A 17,331-nucleotide genomic window follows, 5' to 3' on the forward strand; every position below is an offset into this window, starting at 1 on the left:
GAAGAAAACAGGGCATGAAATAATTCACATTTATGTTGTCTAAGCAAACAGAATAGCAGGACATAATTTCACATATATGATGGCTAATTAAACAGGATAGCATGACACAATTTCACATGTATGATGGCTAACTAAACAGGATAGAATGACATACTTCAAAATATGATGACTATGTAAACAGGATGACATGATATAACTATACGATGTGTCTATTAAAGTGGTTGGCATGCCATAAATCACAAACATGCCGTCGATGGAAACATGATGGCATGATATAATTCACGGATAGAATGACATAATTTAAATATGATGACTATGTAAACAGGATGAGATGATATAACTATATTATGTCTTTAGAAAATGGGTTGGCATGCCATAATTCAGATACATGCTGTCTATGTAAACATCATGGCATGACATAATTCAAATATATGATTTATATACTAAGGAAGTGAGCAGAGGGCAATCGCATATATGATGTGTCAACTAAGGAGATGGCATTCAATATTGTGTATATGATGTAAAAACTAAGCATTGCAATACAACATATGCATTATATGAGTAATATAACCCTGCCAAGTTTGAGCATACACCTCAGGGGGATAATAGGACTGGTCATCTGCCTCTGAATCCTCCTCTGAAGAGCTATCTGTAACCAGCAAGATATCTGCTTCAGCAGGTAGCATTGTCTGCTCTGAAGACCTTGTTTTCACTCCAGATTTCTCCATCACCAATTCAAATGGCTGATGCACAGGAAGAGCAGTTGAATATACAAACATTGTCGACAAAAGCAATGAGAAATACAAAAAAAGGACGGCATGATATAATTCACATATATGACGCTTGCCTAAACAGCATGGCATTGCATAATTCACATACATAATGCCTTGCAACAAGATAACATTGCATAATTCACATATATAATGTCTTGCAACAAGATGGCATTGCATAATTCACATATATGGTAATTAGACACTAAACAGGTGGCATTCACACAAAGCATGTCTAAACTAAGCAAATGACATAGCAATGCAAGATACCATACGCACGATATGAGCAACATAACCCTGCCAAGTTAGGGCATGCACCTCGGGGGGGGGGAATATGACTGGTCATCTGTCTCTGAATCCTCCTCTGAGGAGCTATCGGTAACCAGCAAGACATGCGCTTCGTCAGATAGCATTGTCTGCTCTGAAGACCTTGTTTCCACTCCAGATTTTTCCATGACCGTGCCAAATGGCTGATGCACAGGAAGAGTAATTGAATGTACTAAAATTGTTGACAAATTTAACACGTAATAAAAAATGATGGCATGATATAATTCACATATAAGATGACTGGCTAACCAGGGTGGCATTGCAAAATTCACATATATGATGCCTGGCTAGACAAGATGGCATTGCATGATTCACATATACGATAAAGAAACTAAACAGATGGCATTGACACAAAGCATGTCTAAACTAAGCAGATGACATCTTTAATGTATACAGTAAGCAATGCAAGGCACCATATGCATGATATTACCAACATCAGCATGCCAAGTTAGAGCGAAGACCTCATGGGGTAAATAGGAGTGGTCTTCTCCTTCTGAATCCCCCTCATAACAGTTATCTTCCTCTTGATTACGATCCGAAATGGGTGGAGGGGGGCTGCCTTTGCGCCCACCATGGAACGACGTCTGCATGAAATTTTATTGCCACGCAAGGCTCGTCTCTTTTGCTCTACATGATCAGTTCCATTGTGTACAATAACTGGCATGCATAGGAATAAAACATAGTGAGATTATGTAAGGAGTGCATGCACAAATCCAGAGTGATGGTAGCAAACTGTGGATAGACCCAAAACCAATGATAGCAGGCAGATAATAGCTTTAGTTAAAAAATACAGATAATGGCTCCTTTAATGTTTGTTTGCACCCAACATGAAACTCATAGTAGACACCGGAGATTAACCAGATAGTAGACAGATAGTACTGATTGCTGCCCCAATATGTACCCCACAACCATTTAAAAACTCAAGTTTCAGCATTAGTTTGGACCTGACTCGGAGTCTAATAGGTGAACACGACGATAATGTAGCATGTCATCATATTAAGCGACGCATAACGTAAGCAGACACGGAAGAGTGCGACCTCTCTTGCGGACCCGTGTAGTCCTCAAGGTCATCTGCTCAGTTGATGATGGTAATGCAGTTGCCGTGGCTGCCGGCGGCGGGGAAGAAGATCTGAGGCGGCGAAAGACAGTCTGGAGAGCGGATCCCTGCTGTGGTGAACCCTTCCGTCGTTGGAGCAGCTGAGCTGGGGTGGAACACAGCGCCGCAGGAGCAGGACAAACCACACAAGGTTTTCTTTGACACATATCTGTAACAGAAGTAATTGAGTAAGGGCTTGTTTGAATTTGAGGATTCTAACAATGCAGGGATAGGAAATAGACAGGAATAGGATAGGAATGCACGTGCAAAACAGAGAATTTAAAAACACAGGATTTCTGCCAATCTGGGTGTTTGATTCACAACAATTGGAAGATCACAGGATGCAAAAAAGCATGGTGAGATTAAGTCAAACCACAAGAAAATGTACGGTTATAATGCTATTATGCTACTATCTCTTAGTCTTGTGCTTGATGAATAGGAATATGAAAAGGAGGAGAAGTGGAAATTAGAATTCCTACGGTTTTTCTTTCAAGGAGACACTAAAGGAACAAATCCTACAGTTTTCCTTTGCTCCATTCCTTTGCACCAAATTCATGAAAAGTAGTACCATAGGAAACTTTCCAATTCCGATGTTTTTCATTCACTTTTCCTTTCAAGCACTGGCGATTCTAGTAGGCAGGCTTGAGCAAGGAAAATCCTACACTAAAAAATGTTTTTGTGCTACTTCTATTACTTTGGACCCAGGCCACTGCCATACTAGCTCAACTCCCAGGCCCATCGACAAATGCACAGCTCAAACGCGCAGAGATAAATAATGATGGCGTTCAAGAGAGTCCATCACGGATAGCTAAGTTGCCTGGTACCTCACTGCTTGTCATATAGTAGGATAAAATAATCGTATTTCCCGTTACTACGAGTGCTCAGTGGACAATATATATAACATGTAGAGTAAAAAAGAGATGCAACAAGTGTACAACCTCTTTGGCGAAGCCATGTCGATCTCAGCGTGATTGGGTTGGCCGGTGAGGATGCTCCGGCTGACTTGGCTGTCGGAGGAGGGGAAGAAGATCTTAGGCGTCTGGAGATGGAGCCCGAGGTACTGCTCCGCTGTGATGGAGGGTTTCGTCGTTGGAGCAGCTCCGGTGAGTTGTACGACGCCGAGGCTGAAGCAGGACAAGAGAGACAACGAACAACGTTAACCTGAGTGGAATTCTAATAGCATCTCCAATACATGACGTAAAATACATAACCACAAAGTGCTAGATGTAAAATACATCAGCCGCTCATCTCTGAACTTAACTGTCGAAACTGAATTTAACTGTCGAAACTGAACTTAACTGTCGAAACTGAACTTTTGCTGTCGAAACTGAATTTTGCTGTCGAAACTGAACGCACTAGCAAGGTGAGGCTACACGTCGGTCGACTGACTTTTTCATCTCTGGTCAGTCGATTTTGCAGCCGTTGGATACGAAATCAAGGGCCTGCGGTTCATCTTCAACCTCCACCCCCCTGAGCCGGCCAAACAGCAGCCCCCCGCCGCCCGCGGCCGGCGGTGCGCCGCCCCGCCCGCCCCGAAAACACTCCCCACCGCCGGTCCGCCGCCGCCCCGGCCATCCCTCTAGGCCCCCCGTGCCGAGCTTTTTCTCCGGCGATCCCCACGCCACCGCCCGCCAACGCCCCGCCACCGCCGGCGACCACCGCCCCCATCCTGAACCCTAAGATAGATAGTGGGGTACCTCTCCGGCGAGCCCCCCTCCCCGCTGCGGCTGGTTCTTCCTTCACCCCGGCGGCATCGGAGTGAAGTGTAGCTAAATCGGAGCAGCATCGCAAGCAAGAGCAAGAGCGAGAGCAGCAGCGCGAGCAAGAGCAATAGCAAGAGCAGACCAGGCAGGGGACCGAGAGCAAGAGCAGAGCAGCAGCGCGAGCGAGAGCTAAAGCAGCAGCAGGTCCTACTGATGTGGACGTCGCCGCCGAGGGAGCGACGCCGTGGAGGAAGTGGCCGGCGACGCCGCCGTGGATGGAGCCGCGCCGTGTCGGCTCGGGACCGAGCGCCGGCAGCACCGTGAGATCGAATCAAGAAGAAAATGCGGCGATTAGTGTACAACCTCTTTGGTGGCGCCGATTAGGCCGCAGCTTCATCCGAGGAAACGGTGATGATGATGCTCTTCCGGTGGTGCAGGTGAAGACGGCGGTGTGGGAATGGAGGTGGCGCGAAAGACGAGGGGAACGTCGGGGCAGCTCCTTGGAGGTGGAGGACGGGGTGGCTGAACCGGCGGGACGATGAGATCGACGACGGATCCTCATCCGGTACGGTGGATGAGGGACGTCGAGGTGTTGCTGTGGACGACGTCGTCGGGGAAGAGGCTCCGGCTGGGTGGCGGACGGAGCAGGGTGTGGGGTTTCGTCGCGGGTTTTCGCGGCCTCGGTGTACGAATGGGTGGGCGGATGGGATGGCAGTGGGGAACCATGGCTTAGAGACGCGCTTGTCCGAAATGTGGGGTAAGTTACGAAAGTACCCCCACCGATTTGAGGCGGTTCTTTCGGTTCAGGGGTACCACGGGCATTTCGCGTGTCGGGATTTCACAGGAGGTGGGAGTTTTCGCGCGCGTTGTAATTTCGGAATAGCAAGGCGCGGGTTGAGATGGAGGGAGTTGTCGGAGCACAACGAGACAAAGATATATCTTAAATATTTCGGGCTAACAAGGCGCGGGTTGAAGAGGCGGGAGTTTCGCAGCACGATAGACAGAGACGCTAGCTTGAATTTTCGGCATAACAAGGCGCGGCTTGAAATTTCGGAAGAACAAGCTTAACGTGTACCCAAAAAAAGACAATTTGCACCTCAACACGCACAACACACACACAAACACCATTTAGACTAGAGTAAGGTACACGTGCATTGCACGCATGAGATTTGGCAACCAAATTATGAATAAATACCACATTATAGCATGCAAGCTTTGAGTCATATATGCATGATGTAGATGTTCGTTTAATTCTTATAGTTCATTTCATTCAAAATCATCTAGTTTTTATAAGAAAGCTAATCTATTTTAAGATTCATGGAATTGTGCGTCGTAAGACATAAAGTAAAAACAAATAATGGCAAATCATGTAGAAAAACATTTGGGCAATTCTGATACGGAAGATTCTAGAACAAATAAGAAGTGCTTGTGTTTTGATGTTTGTGCATTATGCTTAAGTTCAACCATGGAGTCTTCTAGATTATACATGTGGCGAAATCTGGTGGAATCTAGATGATATCCAACGGCCAGTAGTGCTCAAATTTGCCATCTTTGGACCATCGGATTCGCCTCATCCAACGACCATCTTTCAAAGTTAAAGTTACCCGCACACAATATAAAAAATATAAATATAATATATATATAGGGGTATAGATATAGATATGTGATGCAAAAGCCGCCCATCATCTCCAATTAGAATAGTGTGTCCATGCACGGATGCGACGTGGCCAAATGATGTCTGCCATCGGTATCTCAAATTCAAATCAGTCTGACCTTGTTCAATGTGTATACATTACAACATGCTCGTTTCCAAACCACACCGCGCAGATCTCCGTTATATTCATGCATGCATGGGTTTCAAACATCAGGATCTCTTATTCAAATATTTGAATTCAACTTTACATTGATTGTGACCTCACCTATTCAGCTATTCTTTTACACCCACACAGTAGTCTTCTCTTTATAATTGTACCACTAACTTTCTCTCGTGCATGCATGCACACACACTACCAGTCGGCATTATCCATCGCACGCATGCAATCTTTTTCTTCAGGTCGGTCTCCCATGAAGGCACACACCAACACACATCCCCCTCTCCATCATATCGGGCATTCTTTATCTCTCACGCGTGCATGCGCAACGATCGATGTTCCTCTATGTATGTGTGTATATAGCTAGGTCTTTCATAGTTTTCCACACAAACCGATCAATCGATATATCCAGTGAGGTCTCACCCTCTTTCCCACGTCCACATCGATCAATCTATACCTCTCTATATAGGATTAACATATATAGCTAATACACCCACATTAATTATGTATCCAACGTCCCCCTCTCATCATCCATGCCTTCCGCTTCATCTCTCAGACGCGTGCACAATGGCGAAGACAGGGGGCAGTAAGGGCCCTGCCCCCTCCCCCCTAACATCACTATATATCAAGGCTAATATGAATGTGATCATTAGACAATTGCTGCTAAAAATGGTTTAAGTTCATGAATTGACCCTCCTCGTAAAGGATTAGCAATGCTTGGCCCCCTAGCTCATTTATTTTTCATGGCTCCGCCACTGCGCGCATCAGCGCACGTGTTCGCCCCCTCTCTCTAAATATCGATCTCGCACTTGTGCATTCCTTCATAGTCTCCCTCCACTCGGCCCCTCGCACCATCTTCTAGCCCCCCACCGGATTTTGCCACATGTACAATCTAGCAGACTCCATGGTTGAACTTAAGCATAATGCACAAACCTCAAAACAACAGTGGTTCTCTTTTGTTCTAGAATCTTCCGTATCATAACTGCCCAAACTTTTTTCTAGTTGAATTGCCATTATTTGTTTTTACTTTATGCTTTACAACGCACAATTCCATGAATCATAAAATAGATTAAGGGCTTCTTTGATTCAAAGGATTCTCAAAGGAATTTTGGAGGATTCTAATCATTAGGAATTTTTCCTATCTTGGTTGTTTGATTCGTAGGATTGTAAACCATAGGAATTTTTCCATATGATTCATTTGCACTAGATTTCATAGGAAACATCCCATCCACTCAAACCTCTTTGAAAGAATTCTGCGTTTTTTCTATGCACAATCAAACACTCGTACAATCCTGTAGGATTCAAGACGACATTCCACTATAATCCCATGTTTTTCCTATTCCCGCGTTCTTAGCTTTTTTATAAAAACTAATTGATTTTGAATGAGATGAACTATAAGAATTAAACGAAGGGCTACATCAGGCATATATGACTCAGAGCTTACATGCTATAGTGTGGTATTTATTCATAATTTGGTTGCAAAATCTGATGCGTGCAATGCACGTGTACCTTACTAGTACTTCGAGTATGTGCAAAACACGTAAATTAGAATACCAATGGCACGCTACACAGTGTCTCTCTTACAGTTCATGAAGCCACGTGGCACATGTGTAGGCGTTGTCGCGACCTCCTTGCGTGGATTGATCACAGTGACGTGCTGCTGGTTCCAGAAGAATGTACTCGTCCTCCCTGAGCCATACTGGCGGTACATGCACGAAGCGAAGATGTGCACGCACGCCATGCACGCACTCATTCCTCGCACGCACACGCGGGTACACGGGCGGACGCAATTTTGTACCAAGATCCACCCCATGTGATAATTTGACGCGTGTAAAGTCGTTCACTTCATTGATGGTCAATTAATACAGCGCATGCAAATTGAGTGGACGTGAGGGCGGAAGAAAGACATTATTACTCCACTGCGCGCATGCGAGTAGTTAAATCGTGGGTTGCTAGTAGTACTTCCATTGGTCTCCTTCGTATTTTGTGCCAATTTTTGACAGTAACATAATATTTACGCATTTGAGCAGTGTAGTACTTGAAATTTATGTTCCGCTAAACTCATCGGGAGCTGTTTCGGGCCTCGAAACCAAAACCATCAATTAATATTTACCTTGTTCCCATCACATTCGAAAGCCTGCTCACACCTACTAGTAGTACGTACCAAACCTGAACGTGTTCCCACTATGCAGGTATTAGTACTAGTGCTAGTACTTAGGTTATAAAAAGGGGAACTACCTAACCGAAAATCACTCTACCTTTCCTCCTCATAAGTGCTTCTTCTTCGTCCGTCGTTGCCATGGCTGGTGAGCAGAGCTCTAGGTCGAGAACTACTCGTAACAAGGGAGCGGCAACCAAGGCTGCGGAAAAAAAAGAGGGCTCGCCGCCACGCAGAGACCTCGAAAGATCTCTCACGGGCAGGCGATGGCTCCCAGGAGCGCCCTAGCCGCGGAGGCAAACATGCCGAGCCGGCGGAGCTGGAGTCGTTATCCCTCGACGGCATGCCCGATCAGCTCAATAAGCAGAAGGAGTTCATCCAAGGCTTGATGGAGTTGCTGAAGGAGAGCCTCGACGACATGCCCGCTGAGCTCAATCAGCAGGGGGAGTTGACCGCCGGCTTGGTGATGCTGCTGAAGAAGAGCATTGCCTCGGAGAAGAAGGCGACCGGCGAAATCCTGCGACTTCGGGAGGACAATGCGAAGCTCTGCCACGAGATCGACCTGTTGAAGGAGAAGAACGCCGGCTGGAAGAAGCTGCATGAGAATAGTAGTTCCTCGATGAAGATGCTGCAGGCCCTCGCCATGGAACAGAAGGAAGAGTTGGCGAAGCTCCGCATCGAGCACCCGGCTGCTGTCAAGGTACGTAATATGGCCGTGGAACAGATGATGAAGGCTCGCGTCGAGAAATGCCGCGTCATGGACACAATGATGAAGATGGCGGAGGAGACGCGCAAGGAGATGGAGGTCGTGGAGGCGATGAAGAAGCAGTTACGACTCCGCGGCGAATTAGATCATTTGGGGTGATAATCTTCCTTCTTCTTTTGCTCCTGTGTTTCATCTTTTGCTTCGGGTGTTTCGCCGCACGTGTCACGTTCTCTGCGAGGCATGAATAGAACAATGTTTTTTGAGGGAATGAATAGAACAATGCTAACAATGAGATGACTAGCAAATTAGATCATTTTTATCGCCATATGGCACTGGGCTGCCGTGTTTCGTGCTCCTCCGTCGCAGTACTACTCCAGTGGAAAACTTGAGTATACCGCACGGTTCTTTGCTCCTCCTCGATCAGGTCGTCGGCGCATTTATACGAGCAGTCAAATCACAAGGCCCCGCCTTCCAGCAGTAATGAGCCGTCAAATCACAAAGGCCCTCGCCTCTCGTGAAACCGACCAAGCTAGACTGCCCCGCCCTCTAGCCTTTTAAAAAATGTATACTTTTGTACAGCAGTAGTATCGATGGATTGCGCCATGGAGCAAAACTTGAAATTAAAAAAAGGTGGTACATATAGAGAGCGCTCGTCGCCAAATTATGCATATAGTACTATTAAAAAGGCTAGTCACAATAATGGTGTCCAGCACAACCCACCCCTCAAATAAAACTAAGAGGGTGCTTGGATACGTTTTAGTCCCATGACTAAAAGTAGTGGGACTAAAACATGCTAGCCTCACCCATGCTTGGATCCAAATACTAAAAAGGCTAAAATCAAGTTAATGAGCATTTATTATCCTCCAAACCCTCCAATCCAGAACTCGCCTGTGTTAAAGGAGAGGAGTTAAATGAGTAGAGAGAGGACTAATCCACATTTTAGTAGGGGTACCCCTGACTAAAAAATTTAGTCTCAAGACTAGTTTTAGCCCCTCTTTAGTCAGGGGTGCTTGGAACTTTAGCCTCTTAAAGAGACTATTTTTAGTCAGACTAAAATAAGTCCCTTGGATCCAAGCACCCTCTAAGCATCCTGGAATTCTTTGACAAAACTAAGCACCCTGAAATTCTTTGACAACTAAACTGCTGGCTATATGATGTTGGCCATATATATTGTACGTATATAATGTGAAGAAACGAGTGGTAGTACTATACCAACTAAAAGATGAAATGTAAGAAATACTAGTATGTACGTACTGAAGAGTTAAAGTAACGAGAAGAAACATAACATAGTTCTGCTGGGGGCTCAGCACAACACACCCCTCAAATTAAATTAAGCACACCTGAAATTAAACTTTGCAACTATTCCGGTAGACACTGCATTAGAACCACCATGAGCAACGACACTGCCACCTTACTCGGAGTCCTCGTCCACGTCCTCGACTTCGTCCTTGTCCCTCTTCCTCTTGGCCGATACTTCTTTGCTTGAACCGCACACTTGGCTGTTGCTCTTCATCCAACCCTTGTAGATATTGAAGCAAAGGTAGCCATCCATTGCAGCGTAGTGGATGTGGTCTATATCTAGTAAATTCCGCTGCCATGCATGACGATGAAACGTGTAATGAGGTTTCTCCAGTTTACCGTACGAAGGATGAACCATGGCTCCTGCCAGGGTCAGCATTGAAGGCTGACGAGAGGACACCAGCCGATTCTTCTGGAGGTCGAAGGTGTTGCCTACAACGAGGCCTATCCGATGCAGGACTTCTTTGTCGTTACCAAAGTCTACAGTAACGAATTTGACTAGGTTGCTCTCGAGGAAGTCCTTAAAATCCTGGCACTCAACGTCGGCATGGCATATGTGGTAGACCAAGCATAAGTCATGCACGCAAACCTGGATCACGGCGGGCTTCTTCCTCTCTTCGTCCTTTAGATCCTTCTCTCGTCCCAGGACTGTGGTGTACTCAACATCTAGCCCAGCGACCCACTCATCATCTGAGTCTTCGAACATGCGTCTGAAGCGAGAAAGGCATCCTTTCACCGTCGCGGAAGAACGGGTGTAGATGACGTCGAACTCATCGCCGGTGATGGTTCTAACCTTGTACTCACCGCCGATCGTGGAGATTTGGGACGCCATGGATTTGGGAGGAGGGTTAGGATTAGTGGAACTGCCGTAATGTGAATGGACGGGACGACTAGGAGCGAACCGCCGTAGTATTGAAGGACGTGCGGGGACGAGTAGGAGCGAACTGCCAGCGTGCGAACGGCAGGGTAGTGGCTTTCCATTCTCCCATGATACGGGCTTCCGAGAGCCCTTGGATCTGAGATCGAACGGTTGCATGGCGTGATTCTAGACCTATGGGTGAATATCCTATCCTGGAGGGTTATTCTGCAAATTTTCAGCAACTTAGCATGCGACCGTTTGATCTCAGATCCAAGGGCTGCCAGCAGCCCGTATCATGGTCGCGCCTACCACGACCGTCGCGTCGCTCGCGCGGTCGCGCCCTTGGAGATTTAACACGGTGCGTTAGGCTATCTGATGTTGGCATGTCATACATAGTCATCACTTAGTCACTCATACTACAACAAGGTTGGCTATAAGTGTATTTTTTACTCCTCTCTATCTCTTTCTTCGTACTCAAGGAAGAAACGGTGCTAAGCGCGTGTATTTATTGCATTTGCCAAGGAGTGACCTCTTCCAATGAAATGGTGTTGCTAAGTTTGCTTCATTTAATTAGCTATAGACTCAAAATTGTCTTTTCACCTAGGTACACGCGCTTAGCACCGTTTCTTCCTTGGGTCACCAAACTAGTCTCTCTCTTCTTGATTAACTTGCCACATCAGACTTTATGCTTATGTGGCAAGCTTAAGCACCTGTAGGAGCAAGTAAAAGTAAGTACAATAGTGCGCTTTACATGGCATTTTTGCATATGTGGAGGAAAGAGAGGCAAGGAAAAAGTGGAGAAGTGGGCTCTCATGCAAGAGCCAGCCTCTACTACATGGTGGAGCATTGGGAGAGGCACCTGTATGGAGGTGGTCAGGAATCTGGGAGACTCACGCCGGTCGTAGCGCCGCAGTTAAAATGATAATGGCAAGTCAAATCACGGGGCCCCACCTGTCCAGCAGTAACTCGCTGTCAAATCACACAGCCCTACGTTTGCAGCAGCCTACTCCCTCGTCTTCTCGCGTCTCTGTCGAACCGACTAGGCGGAACTGCCCCGCCGCCTACCGCGCAGGAAAAGCCCCGCCCTCGACTTTTAAATAGTATACAGTATACTAATTTTGTATCCATGGATTGCGCCCGCGCCATGGAGCAAAGCGTCTAGAAAACGGAGGAGAGACGGTGGTCTTGCAATAGAGAAGAGGGAGAGGCGAGACGGTGGTTTTGGAATGGAGATGATGGAGAGGAGAGGAGGTGGTTTTGCAATGGAGAAGAGGGAGAGGAGCGTGCGGCAGCGATTTAGGATTGGACGAGAGGGCCGGCGCGCTCTGACTGGATCAAAATCAAAATCAATTTACCCTTCAATTAAGAAAGCGACCCCACATTAACTAGTCTCCCTTTTATTCTGGGTCATAATTGACCATGATTTTCGCACATAAAATATATGTTATACGTTGTATACAAGGCCACTATCAAAATTACAATTTGCAACTATACAAGGCCACTAACATTAATCGAGGCAAAATTGATGGCGTTTGCCTCGTACTAGCACCCGAGGACATTAATATCCCTTGTGTGCATGCGGGAGTGAGAAGGTTAGCTTGCATTCCCAACATTAATCAACCAATGAGGAGTAAGAGGGTTGGCTTGTTGTGCTTGGGAGAGAAAAACCACATTAATTAACACGACAATCAAGGTGACAAGCTAGCTTGCAACATTGACTTAAACATAGCATTGATTTTTACCTTGGTACCTGTAATATGAGTTTGTGGCCTTGTATACAAAAATGGAGGGAGTATAATTTGAAAGTACATTCAGATACGAACCAAACGATACAATTTTTGGTGACATGCATTCACATTTTGCTTGTCAAATACAGTACGTGGTCAAACTTTGACCCAAAATACGCGAAACAACAAAAAAATACTTCCAAGACCAGCGCCGCTCTTCCGCTCTTCTCCTCTTAAACCACCGCCGCTCCTCTCCTGTTCCAATCTAAATGCAGCGCCGCTCCTCTCCTCTTCCATTTCAAAACCACCGCCCCTCCTCTCCTGTTCCAGTCCAAAACCAGCGTCGCTCCTCTCCCGTTCTAATCCAAAACCAGCGCTGCTCCTCTCCTCTTCCATTCAAAAACCACCGCCGGCGAGTGAAGGTGTTGTGGAGAAGTAGATCGATGGAGGAGTACAACCGATACGTGAGGATCGTAGACGGCGACCCTGTGAAGCTAGCTAGGATGTTGGAGATACAGTCTTGGTTTGACAACAAGGACCAACTAGCGGCGACGGCGACATCCATGGCCAAATATCTACAACAAAGCGAAAAGGCGGCGATACTCCCGGAGGGAGTCGCGCCGGAGTACATAGAGCTGCTCCTCTGGGCCATGGAGCAAACAGATTCACCAAATCCGATCGTGAGGGAGCGGTGGTGGGAGTATTGATCCCAGATGGAGCATCCACCAGAGATTGAAGGATCGAGCATCTACAGGGTGCCGTTTGTGAGGGTGTCCTGCCAGAGCGAGCCGATGGAGTCTTCGTCGACTGAACCCAACTGCAAGAGGAGAAAAGCAGTTGGCCCGACGACGCTTCCCCGCCATCGTCTCCCTCGCCGTTCACATCGTCTCACGGGGTAGTTGTCTGCCGCCGAGGAACAGGAGGGGGCTGCCCCCCAAGCCCAATAGTTGGGCAGGTTGTGAATTGTCCGTAGGAGCTTAGGGTTGTCAGTATTTGTAGGTTGTGAATTGTGTTTTGTGTTGTGTATTTTGAGAGTACTTTCAGATATGAATGTCTTTTGAATTTCAGATTTGCAGTATTGAGCATATGAGGTATTTTATGAATTCTAGATATCTATTTTTAGCACTTAAAAAATGTAGTTTCATAGGAGTATAAAAGTGCAGACAATGTGATTCTTAGAGAAGAAACTGCAAGTTCAGTTTCAGATAAGAAACTACAACTTTTAGAGGCAGAGCATTTATATTAACACGGCCTTTTCAAACAGGGTTAACATCATGTTGGAAGTTTTATTCATGGTCGAAAATGGAACTACCAGCCAGTTAACATCATGCTGATCAACATTCATGCATAGCACATCTTCATATGATGCACAGTCAAAATGCCCACACAATGTCGAGTGTGCGAAACACAGAGAAAACGAGGGACGAAGTTTTGGCAAGTGTTGGACGTGGTTTTGGGCTGCCCCGTCTAGGCTTTCATTTTTAACATGCGCAGCCCACATCATCGGATGGGAGGTCCATAGGCCTGTTTGTATTTTCTTAGGGTCGTCATGTATCGACCGGCCTATGGACCTCCCATCCGAGGTTTTATTTTTGGCAGCCCAATTTATGTATTTTTTTGAAGAAAACGCAGAGGTCTGTTCTATTTTTCTATATAAGAATAGGAACGCCAGGTCCAACTTATGTTTCCCTTCTAACTATATTATATATATTTAAATTATTTTATATGTTGACTGTTTAGTTCACATAATTGGCAAATAGATGACCGCTCTCGCGATCCCCTTCGCCCCCGCCACCACCTCCACCCTCGCCGCCGCCCCCGCCACTACCTCCACCCTCGCCGCCGCCATAGATCTCGCCGCCACCCCCCGCCTCCTGACTCCGGGCGCGCCTGCCCCCCTCAGCAAGTCCGCTCGCGCGCCCCATGGAGTCGCCGGCCATATCCACGGGGGAATGGCTGGAAGACAGGCAGATGTACAAGATGCATCTCCCACATGTCTACAAAGCCTTCCCGCGGATGCTCCAGCCGCTCGACTCCGTCGCGCCGGCGGTGCTGCGGGAGACTCGAGGGAGGAGATGGAGGGAGCGGGCGATGCGGATCCACGACGACGCTCTCTCCTGGACCCAGTGCACGCGCGAATGGAGGGAAGCAGAGGAGGAAGCTGCGAGGGAGGAAGCCGAGGAGGGACCGAATCCGTTCTCTCACTCGCGCAGGTATGCTCGGATGTGCAAGGATCATGTGGATTGGGAGCTGCTGAATCTAGCCCTGCGGATCTACTTCGAAGGAGATTTCTCGGAGAAGCACAGGATGCCCCACCCCAGTGAGCCGCCGATTGCGTTCGTTCGATGGGCGAAAGGAGAAGTGAATTCAGGAGATCCACGCCGTGCTGCGAGATGGGAATGCTTGACTGGACTCCTGCCCACCAGCACGCCACCGGAGCCGGAGCAGGTGGATCCCCTACCTTACCTCTCCCCCAAACCTGCAGAAGATTGAAATTAGGCTTGCAATCTGCTTTCAATTGAGCTGTCTGGTGGTTATTTCTACTCCTGAGAGACAACATCTGGCTGGAGGATGAGAAGGAACCAGGAACTCCGATGAATTTCCCCTATCACAATGGGGGGAGCGCCGGTTGGGCAGTGGTACGGCCCACCTCCGCCCCAAATGGGGGCACAATCTGGGCAGGCTCCTGTAATTGCCCAAGATCAATCTGCTGGTGGTTCTGACTCTCAGATCAGTGGGAAATCTCAAGGCAAGAATCAGCAAAAGAAGAGATAGGACATCCAGAAAACTGCTCCTGCCCCTGCTTCGGGCCTTATGGCATACTCTGAGGTGATCTGCTACAACTGTGGGGAACCAGGGCATCATTTGGATAAATGTGTCAAGCCCAAGAGTTGTTTTATCTGCAAAATGGTTACCCATAAAGTTGAGAATTGCCCTGTCAGAAGGAAAACCCACAGTTCTGCTAGATATGTTGGAAGTGCTGCTCCAGGATTATGTCCACCATTGACAGAATTTTCTGTGACACAGAATTAGATAGTTTCTTTCCCCTTTCTAGTTGTAGAGCTCTGCCCAGATGTGGTAGTGACCACACTCCTTTGCTCTGGGACTCTGGTCTTAACCAAACTCCAAAGAGCAATAGTTTTAAATTTGAAAAGTGGTGGTTGCTTAGAGAAGATTTTACTGAGCTAGTCAGGAAAATCTGGAATGAGCCTACTGGGAGCAGCTGCCCCCTAGAAAATTGGCAGATCAAAATCAGGAGATTTAGAAGAACTACCAAAGGGTGGAACTCCAATGAGGAAGCTAATCTTAGAAGATACAAAAGGCTTCTCCTCCTTGAGTTTGATTCTCTAGATATTAAGGCAGAAACCACTGACCTCTCTGAGGCTGAGACTAATAGATTAAACTTTGTCCATGGAGAGCTCAAGAAAATTTGGCTTCAAGAAGAAATCAAAGCCAAACAAAGGTCTAGAGATAGGAACATTAAGGAGGGTGATAGAAATACTGCTTACTTCCATGCAGTAGCTAACCAGAGGAGGAGGAAAACCCTCATTCACTCCCTTGATGGCCCTAATGGCCCTGTTACTGAGGTAGATGAGATGCTGAAAGTGGCTAGTGACTTCTACAAAGACCTGTTTAAGAAAGAAAACCCTTCTGGGTTCTCTCTACAAAACAATTTTTTCTCTGCTTCTGAAAAAGTCTCTCCTGCTGAAAATGAGCTGCTAGAAGCCCCTTTTTCAGAGACAGAGGTGAAGGAAGCCATTTTTAGCTCTTATCCTGATGGGGCTCCTGGTCCTGATGGGATTCCCTTCTTGTTTTACCAGCATTTTTGGGACTTGGTGAAAAATGATCTCTTAGATCTTTTCCAAGCCTTTCATAGAGGAGAGTTGGATCCAGCAACTTACTCATGGGGGGTCTGTTGGGGTCAAGTTAAATAACTGTGAAAGTGATTTTTTCCTTGCTGGTAAAGGCCTTAGGCAAGGTGACCCCATCTCCCCGCTTTTGTTTAATTTAGTAGTGGACGTTCTTACTAAAATGCTGAGCAAAGCTGCTGATCATAGTCTGATTGCAGGGCTCTGTCCTGAGGTCTGCCCTGGTGGCATCATCTGCCTTCAATATGCAGATGATACCATCCTTTTCTTAGACAATGACTCCACACATGCTAGCAATCTGAAAACTGTTCTAACCTGGTTTGAACAAGTCTCAGGCATGAGAATCAACTACTCTAAAAGTGAACTCATCCCTATCAACATGGATGATCAGGAGTTAGCTGACTTCCTCTCTATTCTAGTCTGTAATAAAGGTAACTTCCCCATTAAGTACCTAGGTATCCCTCTCCACTATGATAAACTGAGGAGAGAGGATATCCAACCCCTTCTGGATAAAATCATTAAAAGGATTGCTGGGTGGAGGGGCAAACTTCTCTCTTACAGAGGTAGATTGATCCTCATACAAGCTTGTTTGGCTAGCATTCCAGTGTATCTCCTCTCCTTCTTCAAGTTCCCTAAATGGGCAGTGAACCTCATCAATTCTCAGATGTCTCATTGCTTGTGGAATGATTTTGAGGGAAATAGGAAGCTACACCTTGCTAATTGGGCCCTAGTCTCTATGAAAAAAGATTTTGGAGGCCTAGGCATACCTAACCTCCAAGAAATTAACATCTGTCTTCTAGGGTCTTGGATTAAAAGATTCTATGAGGAAGACCTGAAACCCTGGAAGCTTCTTATTGCCCATAAATACCTAGGAAATAAACCTAATATTTTTGTCCCTTCCTCCAACCCTAAGACCTCTAGATTCTGGAAAGGATTAAAATCTATTATGCATGCTGTGAAATTTGGCTACAGATGGAACATAGGGGATGGGAGCAGAACCAGGTTC

The sequence above is a fragment of the Triticum aestivum genome, chromosome 6A, assembly GCF_018294505.1.
Source record: "Triticum aestivum cultivar Chinese Spring chromosome 6A, IWGSC CS RefSeq v2.1, whole genome shotgun sequence".
Lineage (NCBI taxonomy): Eukaryota > Viridiplantae > Streptophyta > Magnoliopsida > Poales > Poaceae > Triticum > Triticum aestivum.